At 39.9% G+C, this 15,483-nt stretch overlaps 2 long non-coding RNA genes across 6 annotated transcripts in view; one reads left to right on the top strand and one right to left on the bottom strand.

Annotated features, from left to right (window-relative positions):
* The window catches only part of LOC147026451 (uncharacterized), a 39,358-nt gene extending 36,882 nt beyond the window's left edge, over nucleotides 1–2,476 (top strand). The window contains exon 3 of the long non-coding RNA XR_015058358.1: nucleotides 1,584–2,476. This is a non-coding gene — a long non-coding RNA (uncharacterized LOC147026451). The remainder of the gene's footprint in view (nucleotides 1–1,583) is intronic.
* LOC147026450 (uncharacterized) overlaps nucleotides 1–15,483 on the bottom strand; it is a 46,378-nt gene that overhangs the window by 24,828 nt on the left and 6,067 nt on the right. The window contains exons 1-3 of one of the 5 annotated variants that reach the window (XR_015058353.1): nucleotides 15,278–15,467; nucleotides 14,857–15,048; nucleotides 7,251–7,340 (exon numbers count right to left, since the gene is read on the bottom strand). The exons of 2 other annotated variants lie outside the window; for them this stretch is intronic. This is a non-coding gene — a long non-coding RNA (uncharacterized LOC147026450). Of the gene's footprint in view, nucleotides 1–4,796; nucleotides 4,966–7,250; nucleotides 7,341–14,856; nucleotides 15,049–15,277; nucleotides 15,468–15,483 lie in introns of those variants that run through there. 2 more of the 5 variants (XR_015058354.1, XR_015058356.1) reach the window with 2 other exon arrangements.

Genomic DNA, 15,483 nt, shown 5'->3' with positions numbered 1-15,483 from the left:
GGTTTTTTTTTGGGGGGGAGGGGGGTTTCCTTCGGTATGACGGTGATGTTGACACTTCGATTTGTAGTGCGGTTATAATATAATGTAATTAATAGGCTGCTGCTCAACGATTTAAATCATAACCGCACTAGAAATCGAAATGTCAACATCACAGTCATACCGAAGAAAAAAAATAAAAATAAAAACAGGGAGTCTGGAACACTGATGCTAACCATTACCTCGACGTGTTTCGACTTATGAGTAACTTTCAAGTAACGTGTCGATGTGTGTCAACGATCGCGTAACGTGCCTACAACTTATGGCCAGCGTATGCGGAACATGTGTCATACGCCGAGTATGTCAAAAAATTTTCAACATGCTGAAAATTTCTCGGCGTATGACGACGTATGCCAGCATACTACAACATATGCCTGCGTACTATGATGTATGCCAGCGTGCTCTTAATGTATACAAAGGTTACCCATAACGTATTCGACGTGTGCCAGCTTGGTTCGGCAAATTTTTCATACGTTGGCATATGCTGGCTAAAACGTCAAGGTGTGACAGCGGCTTCACACTTCGATGTCTAGTGTGGATATGATTTGAATTGCCAAGCCGCAGCCTATGAATAGTCTATGCCACGTGATCGTCGGCGATACGCTGCCGCGCTATGCATAAGTTACACTATCGTTGGGCATAGATTGTGAACGCCGACAACACACTCAGCATTCGTTGGTATAAGTTATCTATATGTGATTGAAATGTTCTGTCTACGTTACCAATACGTTATGCGTACGTCCTACTCGTTAGGAATACGTCCAAAACTGGGAAAAAAAAAACATCAATAGTTCAGCGTACGTCAGCATTTCACATACATTTTGATACCTTGCCATACCGCTGGCTAAAACGTCAAGGTGTGGCAGGGCCTTTACAAATGGAACTCAACTGTGCACATACACATGTACAATGTACATGATGTTCTGTGCACTGCTTGTAGCTGCTATACCTATGATTCACTGCAGGATGAAGTGTTTAATATTTAGGATTCTCGTGGAGGCTAAACACTAGTTGAAAATACAGAGCAAAGTAAAACGTGAAGTGTTAATGTTAGAATTTCGATTTTATACGTTGAAGGAAAATTGCACGTGTTCTGCTAAATTGTCGTGACTTCTGGATATGGAAGCATCTCGTGTTGATGAGAAAATTTGAGTGACATCTCATAATGGGACAATCTACTAAAAAGTAATTTATTGAGTCAGGGATTTTCGCAAAAGTCTTGGAGAGATAAAATAAAAGGTGGTAAAGGAAGGTAAGATGAGAGGAAGAACAAGCTGATCACCGATTGCTTTGGTGTATCGATTGTTGCTCGACTTTCTTTTTGTTTTAATAAAACTCAAGTTTGGACCACAATCGACTAACTCCCTGTTTGATGGTTCAACATTGAGCGATTACAGAACCTGGGTTAGCAACAATGTTTTTGGATGGATTGTGTGAATTCCATGACTCATGTGATGAAAAATAAAATAATCCATAAAGTGTTTATATTATCAATTAAAAAGTGTTAATATAAAGCCCTTCTTCTTCTCCTCCTCTTCACTTTTCAGCAGTGAGGTCCGATGGCACGGGGCTTCTGCTCTGCCTTGAAAAGACACCCCTTCACTTCCCTCCATCCTCAGCCAACTCCCTCCACTCTCCAACCATCTCAACCTTATGGATATCCCTCCTCACACAATCCTCCCATCGCAACCGCAGTCGACCTCTTTTTCCTCCTCCCTTGCTGCCTCAACCAATCCGCTCTCTTTGGCATTCTCTCTTCCCCCATCCACACCGATTGTCCAGCCCAACTTCCTCAATTTGTAATCGTGAGTTTAAGCCCCAGTTAGGGTTTATATCTTCACCGTAATTGGTGGAATGTGCAGGTGGGTGGAATGGAGGGGTGAGGGGAATGTCTCTCTGAGCGTACTGTCATTCAGATGATGATATCCAATAAAATGCAGCTGCCCCAGCTGAACTAACATTGTGGCTATAAAATATTTAAAAAGAGCAGGCAATTGTGTGCTGTACCGTGGCCAGATTCCCCGTTTGAGGTTAGCTCGATAATTAGCACTACCCAGAGTGGATAAGAGTTTTGCCATATTGATACACCATCAGAATTATGGCCCAAATGAGCTCTTCCTGTGCTTGTTTGCTTGTAGTAATGTTGAGCACGATGGATTGAGAATCGGCATACAATAATTCGTTCACTCTCATCAAGTGTACATTATTATGTTCATTCTAAAGGACTGTACACCATGTTCTGTCTCATAGAGTGCACAATATGTTTTGAACCCATGTGCAAGGATTTTGAATAAATACGCACAGTATTTGTGATCACCTTAGCCATGTGAAAGCACCAACAGCTTATTTTTGGTGATTCCAGATCTTTTAGGAAAATGAGACATAACAGTCTGTCAAGTCTTTGTGATTTGTGAGTAGATTCATAAAACGAGGACCGGAAACCCCACCCCGAGTCGATGACCATCGTCTTACCTAACATTTACTCCTGAGCATTCTTGATAAAGTCTAAAAGTAAATGTTTTGGACTGCAACCTTGGTGAGATTCCACATTATGTGTATTTATCTTTACATTTACTACATAATAATTAACAAACGACCGTACCATAGGCTTTGCTACGGCTAGCGAATCTACGATTACATTCCATGATGGCAAAACTCCAAGAATAACTTCATAATGTACTGTACATACGAATCAAATCAAATTCATTAAATGATTCACATATGACAGAGAATGATTTGCAGTGAAATCGAGCATGATACAATGACCTTTAAATTCAGGGCCTGACATCACCATGGTGAGTTGATTTACTGATGTAAACAAGAATAAGAATAACCAGATGCCTGTCGATTTTACCTTAAGCTCCAGCAGTTATATAGTCAGTCATAAGGCAGCACTGGGACCACAATGGAACTGTATCATCATCGATGTCCATTTTCACCTTTGTTGTCCCACTGTATTTACAGATTTGAAATGCAAAATAATTATTTCGAGTCCCTGAGTCAGGTGTAGAATTGAGGTTGTCGTTTAATGCATTTCCATCGCCATCTGCTGGGTATGTTGTGACATTTTCCCGAGGAAATCAGAGGATCATAACAAAACTGTGATGTGATAATGTGCAAACTAACCTTCACAAAAAGTCAATTTCGGAAAGACTTGGAAAAGTATATGTTTATGCAATCAGGAAATCTCAGCACACCTTGCTGGAATGACACCTGAGCACTTCCACTTCATATCGATCGTGATAATGGCAGATCTAACCACCAGCATGGAATGTGTCCTTCGTTCGTAGATGACATGTGATGCGTATTACAAGTTAGGTTTGTCACCAGATCACACCACTCAACTTGGCTTCCACTACAACCTGACAGAATTAATAATGGGGTAAAAGAAACAAAAAAAAAGAGAGAGAGGACCATTGTTCAGACAAAAAATTTTTCTAAACAACTCATTTATTATTACCTCTGCCACCGAAGGTCGAAGGTGGTTATGTTTTCACTCTCTGTCTGTTTGTTTGTGTGCAGGATATCTCAAAAGGTTGTGGACGGGTTCAGATGAAATTTTGTGGACAGGTTGGGTGTGCGACAAGGACGAAATGATTAGATTTTGGTGAAGATCCAGATCCGGATACTACAATTTTTTGAAGTGATTCTTCACCATTGAGAGATAGGGTCAAAAATGATAAAAAGCGAGATATCTCAAAAAGTTGTGGACGGATTCGTCGAAACTTGGTGGACACGTTGGGTGTGTGAAAAGGAAGAATTGATTCAATTTTTTGAAGATTCCAATCCGAATCTGATAATTTTTGAAGTGATTCTTCACCATTGAGAGATTGGGCCAAAAATGATATATAGCACGATATCTCAAAATGTTGCGGACAGATTCGGCCAAAACTTGGTGGACAAGGTGGGTGTGTGACAAGGACGAATTGATTCGATTTTGGTGAAGATCTGAATCCGGATCTGGATACGAGATTTATTTAATATTTAAAGTGATTTTTCACATTGAGAGATGGGGCCAAAAACGAGATATAAAATGATATTTAAAAAATTTATTGGGCCGGATATGTTCTCGTGGATCAGGCATTACGTGGCGGAGGTATGCGCTCAACCGAGTGCCCTTCTAGTTTTATACGAGAAGTTAGACATTGATTTTGACAACTATTTTTAGTGTGTTTTGCATCTACTTCTGCTATTCCAAATTGGGTAAGAGTATTCCAGTTATTGATAGGTTTTGACATTCCCACATTATTCCTCCTGGTTTTCTGTTGCAAAATTTAGAGTCCCACATTGAATACTTCAGACGGTATGGTTATTTTGCTCCCCTTATACCCTAAAAGAGATTTTTGTACTATTTCTGCTGTATAGTGGAGTGGGGGAGCTCTTGATCACTGGGTAATAACCAACAATACTGGGATTTGGTGTGTTTCTGTTGGCAGGCATATTTAACTCTGTCCACACAGGACCTTTTGTGGGACATCTTGTGTGCCTTCTTCATCATGTCTACTTCGCACTTCCTGTTATAAGAATGCCAAAAGTTAGACTATGCTAAAAAAAAAAGATGTGTTTGAGACCACTGTATGTGAGTCATGGTGAAAGTGTCCCAAGCTTCTTGCAGGAGTGAATGACGTAGACTGCAGCAGAGTGGACGGATTGTGCAAAACCCAAGAGGAATCACAACAAAACAGTGATGTAATAACATACAAAGTAACCTTCATAAAAAGTCAATTTCAGAGGAAAAAAATGGAGGGAAACCGAAGTACCTGCAGGAAAACTCATGAGTGTGACATCAACATGGAATGGCTGGATAGTCTGAAATCCAAACACTCGGCAGTACTTCACCATGCTCTTTTAAATTACAGAGCTGGGGATAAATGAGGCATTCATAATCCATTAAACTTCACTTACACCATCACGTTTTTCAAACAAAAGTCGAATGCACAAATCCTGTGTGCTACATCTCTTCTGATTATTTTGGTCTTCATCAAAGAGGAACTAGCTGTGAGCAGAGTAAGTGGTTGATGGGATTAGTCATCTTTTTATAGCAGTTTGTCATTATCAACTATACTTGTTTTATATTTTTTGGTAATATGATAATTTAGCATTTTAGTAGCCTTATTGTCATAGTCCATATAAATTCAAGGTGGGGGATGGGTTGCAAGACTCCTCCTCCAACTTTGTATGCTCCTCCCACTCCTTTGTTTGATCAAATAATTTACTCTCGTCAGTTTCCCACGAAGAAGAGGGTTGGGAGATGTGTTGGTTTGTGGGACTGACTCATTGGGGATGGGATGAGCCTTGGATGACAACAAAGAGGAATTACTTAGCCTCATAAATCCAAGTATAAATTTGACTGAACCAACTTGATTTCTGGGATGTTTTTTTTGGAGAGAGTTAGGTAGGGAATTTGAGGGGTGGGGGTGGAGGAGAACTTATCACTGGCTTTATTTATTTATCTACATGATCCTTAAACACTGCTACCAGCATAACTTTCCACTGTTCCACACAAGGGTGAATTCAGCATCGATCACAAGCAGATAATGCTTTCATAAAGACTCCATATGTAGGGGAGCACGGGAAAAAAAAATGGTCACTCTTTCAAATGTCCACACAATGATAGGCTTGAAAACTACTATAGAGAGAAGTCATAAACATTTAAAAAAAAGCCATACATTTTATTCTCAAACATTTTCATAACTAACTAGGATACAAAATACATCGCTAAAGCACCAGATCAAGACCATTGATTTGTTCTATCTCAAAATGTCGATAAATGTCATCATGCCGAGCACAATAACAGCTGAAGTAATTTCAATGATTCCTACCGAAGGAAGTGACATTCTCTCTTGGGTACTGCACCCGTACCATAACAAAAAATAAAAATTTTAATCCGATTTTAAAATTAACAAACCACAAAAGCACATAGAGGCGATAATGTCACGTTGGCATCACACTGCATGGCTTGGTTTTAGACCCTCGTCGAATATGAAGATTATGCAGTGTCTCTTCCCAGATTGTGATCACCAATCGGAGAGTCATACCTGCAGCATTCATCATTTTCCGAAGGATCCAAATGTTAAGCAATGGTATATTGAACAAATAAGGTGATTTATCGCTTTAATTATTCATCTTCTGTCTCTTCCTGTACCATGATGTTCATGTGCAGGTAAACTGTGTTACCCACATGTTTTTTTTTTCAGCACTTCAGTACTTACTCACTTAATTTTTTCCAAAAGATCGTTGATCAACTTCAAAATCATCGGCAATAACTTTTTCAATTGTTAATAACAAATGACAGACCTGGGCAGGTCCTTAGCCAGACTCGACCACGATAGAGGAATGATATATCATCAGTTAATTGAAGGTCCCGAGAGTTCATTTTTGGTCTGGGGCCCATTGTGGCTTCGTTTGTCTTGTGCCCCAAGGGCAGTTTGCATCTTTTTTAAGAATCGGCCTTTTGACATGCTTCACAGTTGTCGGGAAAATGTCTGTGTTCACGGGAATAAGCCGATCTAATGTCAGCGATGACCGCTTTTACAGCCATTTTTCCCTGCTGTGCAGGGGTTTGGCTTTTTTTCTTGAGGCAATGTTTTATGGCCGGATGCCCTTCCTGACGCCAACCCTGGTCGCCTCTTACGACACACAGGGATATGGTACACCTATTCTAACCGGGGCATACACCAGGACCAGTACACTGGCACTCATTTCGCCGACCTCGGAAGGATGACAGGCTGAGTCAACCCCCTGGTGTTAATTCAGCAGCCAACGGGGCTTGAACTCAGGACCCTGGGATCCCAAGCCGCCACCCTAACCACTAAGCCAACACCAGGCTTAATGTCAGCGATGGATATCAGAAAATTTCTTCATTGTCAAACTCAGGATTAGCTAATCCAATTTCAAGCAAAAAAAAAAAAAATCATGCCCTGCATCGCCTGCAGCTATCGACAGTGACACAAACCATGACTCTGTTACGGGCATCCTTATACTGTACTTACTGAAAGATCTGTAGATTCACAATGTGAAATGACGAATTTGGTGATGAGCACTATGAAGGGATCATTTATCGGAATTAATATATATACTAGCCAAACCCGCGCTCTGCGAGAAGTTTCGAAAGTGAGGGTTCGTTAGGACGTCAATATATCCAGTGTTCACAATGTGATTTATCGAATTCCTTTAAATACAATGTTTCTTGTTACATTTTTTGTCACATTCACCTTCTGAGGTAGTCAACATGTGCAGAAGAGGGTTTTACATTGCAGACGCTGTTTTCTCGGAGTGGCAATACGCCTCTCAGCGGTGATGGTCTGTGGACGACAGACGGAATGACGTCAGAGAATAACTGATGACGTCATGACGTCATTACGCCTCTCAGCGGTGACGTCACACGTCGCCATGCAAATGAATATAAAAGTTAGAAAATCGCCAAAAATTCCCAAACCTGTCCGTGTGGCACAATCTCACATAGCCCATGCTGTTCATTAGACCACAGAGCACCCGCATGCGGAAAGTGGTGACAATCCGTCTGGCAGTTTCGGAGGAGAAACCTCAAATGACGCGCAAACATTAGCAGAAATAATATATAGGATATATATATATATATATATATATATATATATATATATATATATATATATATATATATATATATATATATATATACATATATACATATATATATATATATATATATATATATATATATATATATATATATATATATATATATATATATATATATATATATATACAGTACACTCGGCGTAAGTCGTCACCATCGGGACCGAGAAAAAAGTGACGACTTAGAAATGTGACGAACTGTGGGGGTGAAGGATGAAGTCGCGCGTGGCCTGGACACAAATGTGTGAGAGCCGGCTATTGTACCAAAAGGAAAACACAATCCTCGGGGCATAGGTGGGGGTGAGTTGGTGAGTTGGAAAGTGATCATGCAAAGATGAAATTCATGAATCAGTTTATCAAAAGTACAGATAATGAACAACTCTGTAAGACAACTCATATACCATCGGTGATGGTATGGTGACAAATTACATGACACACAGTCATCGTGGTGATGATTACCACTCAATGCCAATGTGTAAGTGAGTGCGGCAATGCACAAAACAAGCCAATATAAAACCATGATCGGACTTCAACACTAAGCTTGATCGATCCTTTCCTTCTTCGCGAAGTAATCCGTTATGTTTGACTGCCTCAAACTCTTGGGCATCTGGTGCATGAGAAAGGATTCGAACCGGTCATTGTATTCCATGATGTTGACTGGGCAAGCCTCTACCGAAAGACAGTATCAGCCGAATATTTGGCCGAATCCGAATATTTGGCTGAGCCGACATTTGCCGAAACCAGATGATGAGCGCGTCATCGACATCTTCAAAGGACACACATTTCACACTTCCCACCGGCCTCGCGATCTTCTCCACTTGTCCAAATATCTTGCCCTTATTCTTCAAGATATCGTTCAATGTCTGCCGTTTTGATGTCCAACTTCTCAGCTATGTTTGTTTTCTTCATCAGTGGATTTGCCTCGGATAACTGGATAATGTCGTATTTTTCTTGGTAGGTGTTAGTTGTAAGCTTACACTTAGTCACCATTGTCCTGCCTCCAGTGCGATCAACGTGTGTACGCAGTTATAAATAGCCTATCACTGGCAGTGTACACCAATGAGCGAGCATCACGATTCCATGAAATCGGGATTCTCATGAGGCAGCAGTTCCGTGTGACGAGTTAGGAGTGGTAATTTACTTGAGTTTCCATTACGTGGGAATGGACAACATCTGACGACTTAGACGAAGTGACGACTTAGAGAGGGATGACCCTTTATTCAAAGGGATTTAACGAGATAAATTTGGGACTTTTTGACGCTGCCGACTTTGGCGAAGTGAGGAGTTACACGCTGCCGACTTACACCTAGTCTACTGTATATATATATATATATATATATATATATATATATATATATATATATATATATATATATATATATATATATATATATATATATATATATATACATTACAGAGGATTGGGAGAGAAGAGATTGTAAATGTCAACATTGAGTAAAGGAACAGAAGGAAAGAGGATAGGAATGGGGGTATCTCTTTATTATGTATGTATATGAAAGGTGTAAATTGAGGAAAAGAAGAGTATGTAGGATGTTAGGAGAAGGAAAGGAGCTGAGCAGAGTTTGGGAGCGAAGGGAGGAAGATTGGGAGGATAAAGGAGTATGGGGGAAAGGGGATAGATTAGATGTGAAGAAGCAGAGAAAGGAGAGTAGGTGAAGAAAAATTCTGCCATGTTGATGTACAAAATAAAGATGACTCCAAAAGTGAGGGACAACAGGGTAGCAGAATATCTGAGTGGATAAATAATTGAAGGGGCATTTATGGAACTAGGGAAGAGACTTGTTTGAGATATATCGCTGAGGGGATGGGGCTCGAGGAGTTTCCCATGGAGATGCCCCTCAAAATAATTTACTAAATGATGATGTAATTGGCATTACCATCGGGAAAAATAGACTTGAACAAGTCGGAAGAAACGTTTTATAAAATGAAAAACCATAGAGACCCCAAAAACAACCAAACAAGGGAGGAAGGAATGATAAGGAATGACCAGTTTGGAATGGCACCACAATACACCACAATCCTTTTATGGATTACCATCACAACATCTTTTGACATTTTTCTGTCTTAATCCCACAACAAATATAACACAATTACACCAACCCACACAACAAAATGACAACTACCTCAAACATAGACATTTTCATTAAATTATTACTATTGCCACCGATGACAAAAATGTTAAAAACATGTCGTGATGGCAATCCGTAAAATTATTGTGGTGCTGTATCGTGGTGTCATCCTTCCTACCCTTTTGGTTGTTTTGGGGGATTCCATCCTGACATGCATTTTCATAAAATGTTTTTTTCTGACTTGTACACATAGGATCTAGGTGAATTACCAAATGGATTCAAGGTTCCGTACAAAACAAGGAATAACTCAATTGTTCATTCACTGCTGAATCACACAATCAACCTATCCAATTCCTGTCCTTCATTATCCACAAACAAAGAGAAACTAACGTTTTCTCTCAAAGGCTTGTGCAAACCACATGACTCAAGTAGAAATTTTTTGCTCATCCAGCCAGATCTTCCTTTGCTTCCTCCATCCTCTCTCCCACCACCATGGAGGGAGAGTGGGTGGAGGAAGGCTTGCAATTATAAATTCTCAAAATAAGGAACATAGTGTCTAAGTCGGCCGAATCTCAGTGCATCAGATATTCAAATATCACCTGCATTGTCACGTTTGATTTTCCGGGATCCCTCCACAATCAAGGCTGAAGATAATGAGCAGAAGATCAAATATTTGAAGGAAAAATTTATACAAGTTCACTCTGCAAATTATATCCACTTTAAATAATCTACCATCTTATCTATAATCAACATGATAATTGGGTGTGGCATTGATGATTATTACTGACGACCCAGACTTTAAGCCCACATGTGAATGAAACTAAGTGTCTTCCGTACCTCTGAATAATTTAGTTGATTAACTTTTTGTGCCATCACATGTAGGTCATGTTTTCCTTTATCGCCAATGTGTGAATCAACAAACCGATTAAAAAAAAAAAAATCAATGCACGATAATGGCAAATATAACAGCAGTATTTTGTTGCACACATACAATGTGTAATCAATTCTTCCCGTCATTTGTTTTGTTTTGTTTTTAAGGCAGACCAACACCCTTGCACATGCTCATCGTGTTTGTACCATGAGTGAGCATCATGATACAAAGGACATCTTGATTCATTACGTACATGTTTTCACCCCTGTCTGTTTATTACTTGAAAAATCGAAGAATTTTCAAGTATAATGGTCAGTCGATTTTGTTACATGGTGAAAGAAAAAAAAAAAAATCGCCAGATATGTTGGTTTGTCTGTTTGTCTGTCTGTTTTTCTGTTTGTTTGGCACACGATTTCTGGTGACAGTTTTCAAGAAATCGTTCTTAAATTTTTCGTGTGTAGATGACTGGACAATGCCAGCAAAGCTTAGTTTTGGTGAAGATCGGAATCCAGATCTGGATCTGAGAATTTTTTAAGTGATTCTTCACCATTGAGAGATTGGGCCAAAAACTATATACTGCACAATATCTCAAAAAGTTATGGATGGATTCACACAAAACTTGGTGGACAGGTTGTGTGGGTGAAAAGGACGAATTGATTCGATTTTGGTGAAGATCCGAATCCGGATCCAGATACGTGAACTTTTTAAGTGATTCTTCACTATTGAGAGATGAGGCCAAAAACTATGTATAAGCATGAGATCTCAAAAAGTTGTGGACGACTGATGACAAAACGAGGTGGACGAGTTGGTTAGGTGACAAGAACAAGCCGATTCAATTTTGGTTAAGGTCCAGATTCAGATCCGACCAATCAGTGGCATACAAAATGTAAACTGTTCAGACTGGCAGTGGTATGTGCTCTACTGAGTGCCGTTCTTTCACCAAGTTATCACTTTATGAGTGATTTTTCATTTTTCTGTCCATTTGTCAATCGCCTACAGGTCACAATTCTAAACTGATCATCATTAAATTTTACCAAGTTGTTCGAGGTAGTTTCAACTGAGAAGCCTATTGATTTTGAAGTCAAAAGTCGTCATTTTGAGATCAAATTTCTAAAAGTCATTTTTCATCCGATTGACTTGAAAATTAAATAGCAATTGCAGAGTTAATCACTGAATTGGGAAAATAACGATTTTTTTTAGGTCAAAATGTTATATGTCAACACAAGGTCAAACTTCTAAAATCATCAATTTACATCCTATTCACTTGACAGTTGAACAGGATTTGCATAGTCCATCACTGAAATGGGAAAGCAACTATTTTGTGGTCAAAAGGTAAACTCAAGGTCAAACTTCTAAAATCCTCAAATTTCATATGAAAAAAATCATCCGTTTTCATCAGATTAACCTGAGAATTAAGCAGCAATTGCATAGTGTATCACTGATTTTGGAAACCAACTATTTTTGAGGTCAAAAGGTCAAAGGTCAACTCAAGGTCAAACTTAAAATCATCAATTTCAATCTGAAAAATAATCAATTTTCATCCTATTGACCTAAGCCTTGATTAAGATTGTCAATTTTAATTTTAATGAAATTTACAATTTGATGTGTCCATGGCAACCTTTTCCGCTCATAACTTATTGAGCAGGATATCTCAATAAGTTATGAGCAGAGTCACATGAAACTTGGTGTACAGGCTGAGTGTGTGTGTCAAGGAAGAATTGCTTAGATTATGGTGAAGATCTGAAAACTAAACTTTTAAAAGTGATTCTTCACCATTGAGAGATAGAGCCAAAAATGATAGATAGCACGATATTTCAAAAAGTTGCAGACGGATTCGGACAAAACTTGGTGAGCAGGGTGGGTGTGTGACAAGGACGAATTGATTCGATTTTGGTGAAGATCCGAATCCAGATCCGGATACGGCAATCACTTAAATTTTGTTTAAGTGATTCCTCACCATTGAGAAATCGGGCCAAAAACGATATATAGCATGATATTTCAAAAAATGTATTTGGCCCGATATGTTCTCATGGATCGGCCATTGCGTTGTGGAGGTATGCACTCTACGGAGTGCCTTCTACAATTATTATTTTCCCAAGAAGTTGGAAATTGAGAGGTTTGACTTTTAATGACTGAGGAAGGGAGGTATCAAATTGTGCAAATATTTCTGTAGTTTTTATTCACAACCATCAAAATACTTGACCATGGGATGTGGAACAATGGTAGTGGTGTGTGCTGGTCTCTCCAGAATGATAGCAGCAGTGGAGGGGGTGGATAGATTTAAATGGGATTTTGATGGGTACTTGTTTACATTGGAGATAGAGGTGAATGGGGATATTGGCTTGTGTGTGGATGGTGATGATACTGCGGTTGGTGCAGTGCAGATATGATGAGCCGAATGGCCTCCGCCTGTGCCAAAGTTCTTTGTGTGTATCCTTGTGTAATCTTGGCAGATGAATCACCGAACATGGCAAAATAACCCATCATTGATATCTTTGTTCTTTAAAGAAAAGGTTTAGCGTCCTCCGTATTGAAATCAACAGACCTGGCTGAATCCCATAATACTGTATCGATCAGTAAAAATGTCACATCTTAGAGGAATGCACACTTGCCTCTGAGCCATCTAGCCTGGGTTTGAATCTCGACACAGCTACAAACTGTCGTCATGGTGTCTCGCAGGCAGGGCGTTTGGCCCTCGGACATCAATGCATGTGCGGTCTGCCGTCCCTCGGATGGACATTAAATTGGGCGTCCTGTCTGCCAGCATAAGTTGGTGGACATTAAAATCCCACTGTGTCCTTCGTGAAGAGTAGTCGAGCTATCGCAGACACCATGGCTAAATTACAAATTCTTGCTCTTACCAACAAGGGACCAATGATGCGACTCGCAGCCTTATGCTTCTTGTAGAAGAGGAAGAAGTAGTAGAAGAAGTAGAATAATAAGAAGGAGAACAAGAACAAGGCCCTGTTATTTCTGACACTCTATCAGCCTGTATGCGTATGTAATGGGAAGTGATGTCGAGATTTACTCTTGATCCCAAAAAAGACCATCTGTATTCAGACTCATTGTCACATCACATTCTAATGTCTATCCTATGAGAGCTTGCCTTTACACATGAGGTTATGTGAGTGCATCTTCACACTTTGACCTACTCCAGTTGGCTACCTGGACTCAAGGGTCGAGATGAGTGACATGACTGTGAGGTCTTGTGGCCAACCCTGCTCTGGGCAGGTAGGATAGCCGAGAGGTGTGCACACTTTCCATGTCGGTGGTACATGCAGACTTCATTAGAGCTACGCTGTATTGTACTCACTTGCTTGCGCCCAAGCCTGACAAGGATATTGCTTGATCACTTGCTCATAAACTCCTGCTCCTTTTCTCAGTCTTTATTGGAGGGACCATGCTGTCGACCAAAAACTTTGAGCTGTTTCTATTACTATGTGCTTGCGTAATAAATTGATGGCCCCCTATTTGGTGTTAAATCTGGAAAATCAATCAAAATGAACAGGAGATTAAAAAAAAGGATCTCGTCCCTGCCACACTACAATATTTCCAGTCATTTAGTAGTTTCCAAGCAAGTCCAGTTGAAGGCCATTTGTAAACAATGAAAAAAAAGAACAGTAATTATATAGCCAGCAGCAAGCATGGTTATACCTCATGAATCATAGTAAATGCCAAAGACCAGGGACACTACATGAATTTCTTTAAGAAAATGGTGGGACTGAGTCAATTAAACAAGTGTAGATTCTACAAGGTGGAAACAGAAAGCCCGAGCTACCTCCTATCAGGATGTATAAACCTCATGTCAGAACAGTTGCACACACAAAGGCACAACAAAGTATATAAAGTAATTCCTTGGCACATTTGCAAAACCTCAATATCCCAGTCCTGGAAACTGCATGGAAATGAGCCAAAAGCGATAATTGAGAGCAAGAAAGTAACGCACACATATCACCTGATGATCCAATCGAGTGTGAACAGAGAATACAAAGCAATGTGACTGGATACAATACTGAGGTATATAAAAAAAAAAGACCGCAGGTATCAGTTCCAAGCGATTTTGGCCCAAACAACCCAGAAATCGAGAAAATGATGAAATACCATGAACTCAAGAATGAAGTGAAAAGATCCTGGAAGTTGAAGAGCGCCAAAATTGTGCAACTGATAATTGGAGCAACAGGATGATGATGAAGAAGAATCTTTACTATAGTTATCTTATAAACCCCCCCCTGAGAATATTACCAAAAAGGAACTTCAGTTGGAGGCTGTCTCGGGCTCAGCGCGATCCTGGAAAAAGCCCTCCGAACAAAACTTTGAGACCAACACAATTTCACAGCGAGTTGGTCCATGAATCGTGACCCCTTACTGAAATGGAAGTGGATACTTTGAGACCTGGAAGGACTCCATAACACCTTCTTAAACCAGCATATGGAGCTAACGAACACACACACACACACACACACACACACACACACACACACACACACACACACACACACACACACACACACACACACACACACACAACCCCACGTCATACTGTGCAGGAGGATGGACATGTCAACTAATCATTGCAGGTTAATATTAAAAACATCCAATCAATCTACAATTTTAAAAGTATATATTTCAAATTTTCAATTCGGAAATTGTCTTTACATCATACCGGTGAGCATTGTTGTGCCTGTGCGTGTAAGAGTGTTCAATACCCTCCCTCCGGGGTTCCACAGGTGGGAGCGTTGGCAGTTCCCTGGGTGAAAGTCGTGGCAGTTGGTTAAGGAATACTAACTGCCGTTGGAAGTAAGAAAAAGGTGTCATTTCGGGCATTAACCCTTCATCGGAGCACTATATACGTGCAGACACAAATATTAA

This window comes from Eptatretus burgeri, chromosome 5 (assembly GCF_056783735.1).
Source record: "Eptatretus burgeri isolate ZD-2024b chromosome 5, Ebu_testis_v1, whole genome shotgun sequence".
NCBI lineage: Eukaryota > Metazoa > Chordata > Myxini > Myxiniformes > Myxinidae > Eptatretus > Eptatretus burgeri.
The sequence above is the reverse complement of the archived record's forward strand: the minus strand, read 5'-3'. Positions and strand labels throughout refer to the sequence as shown.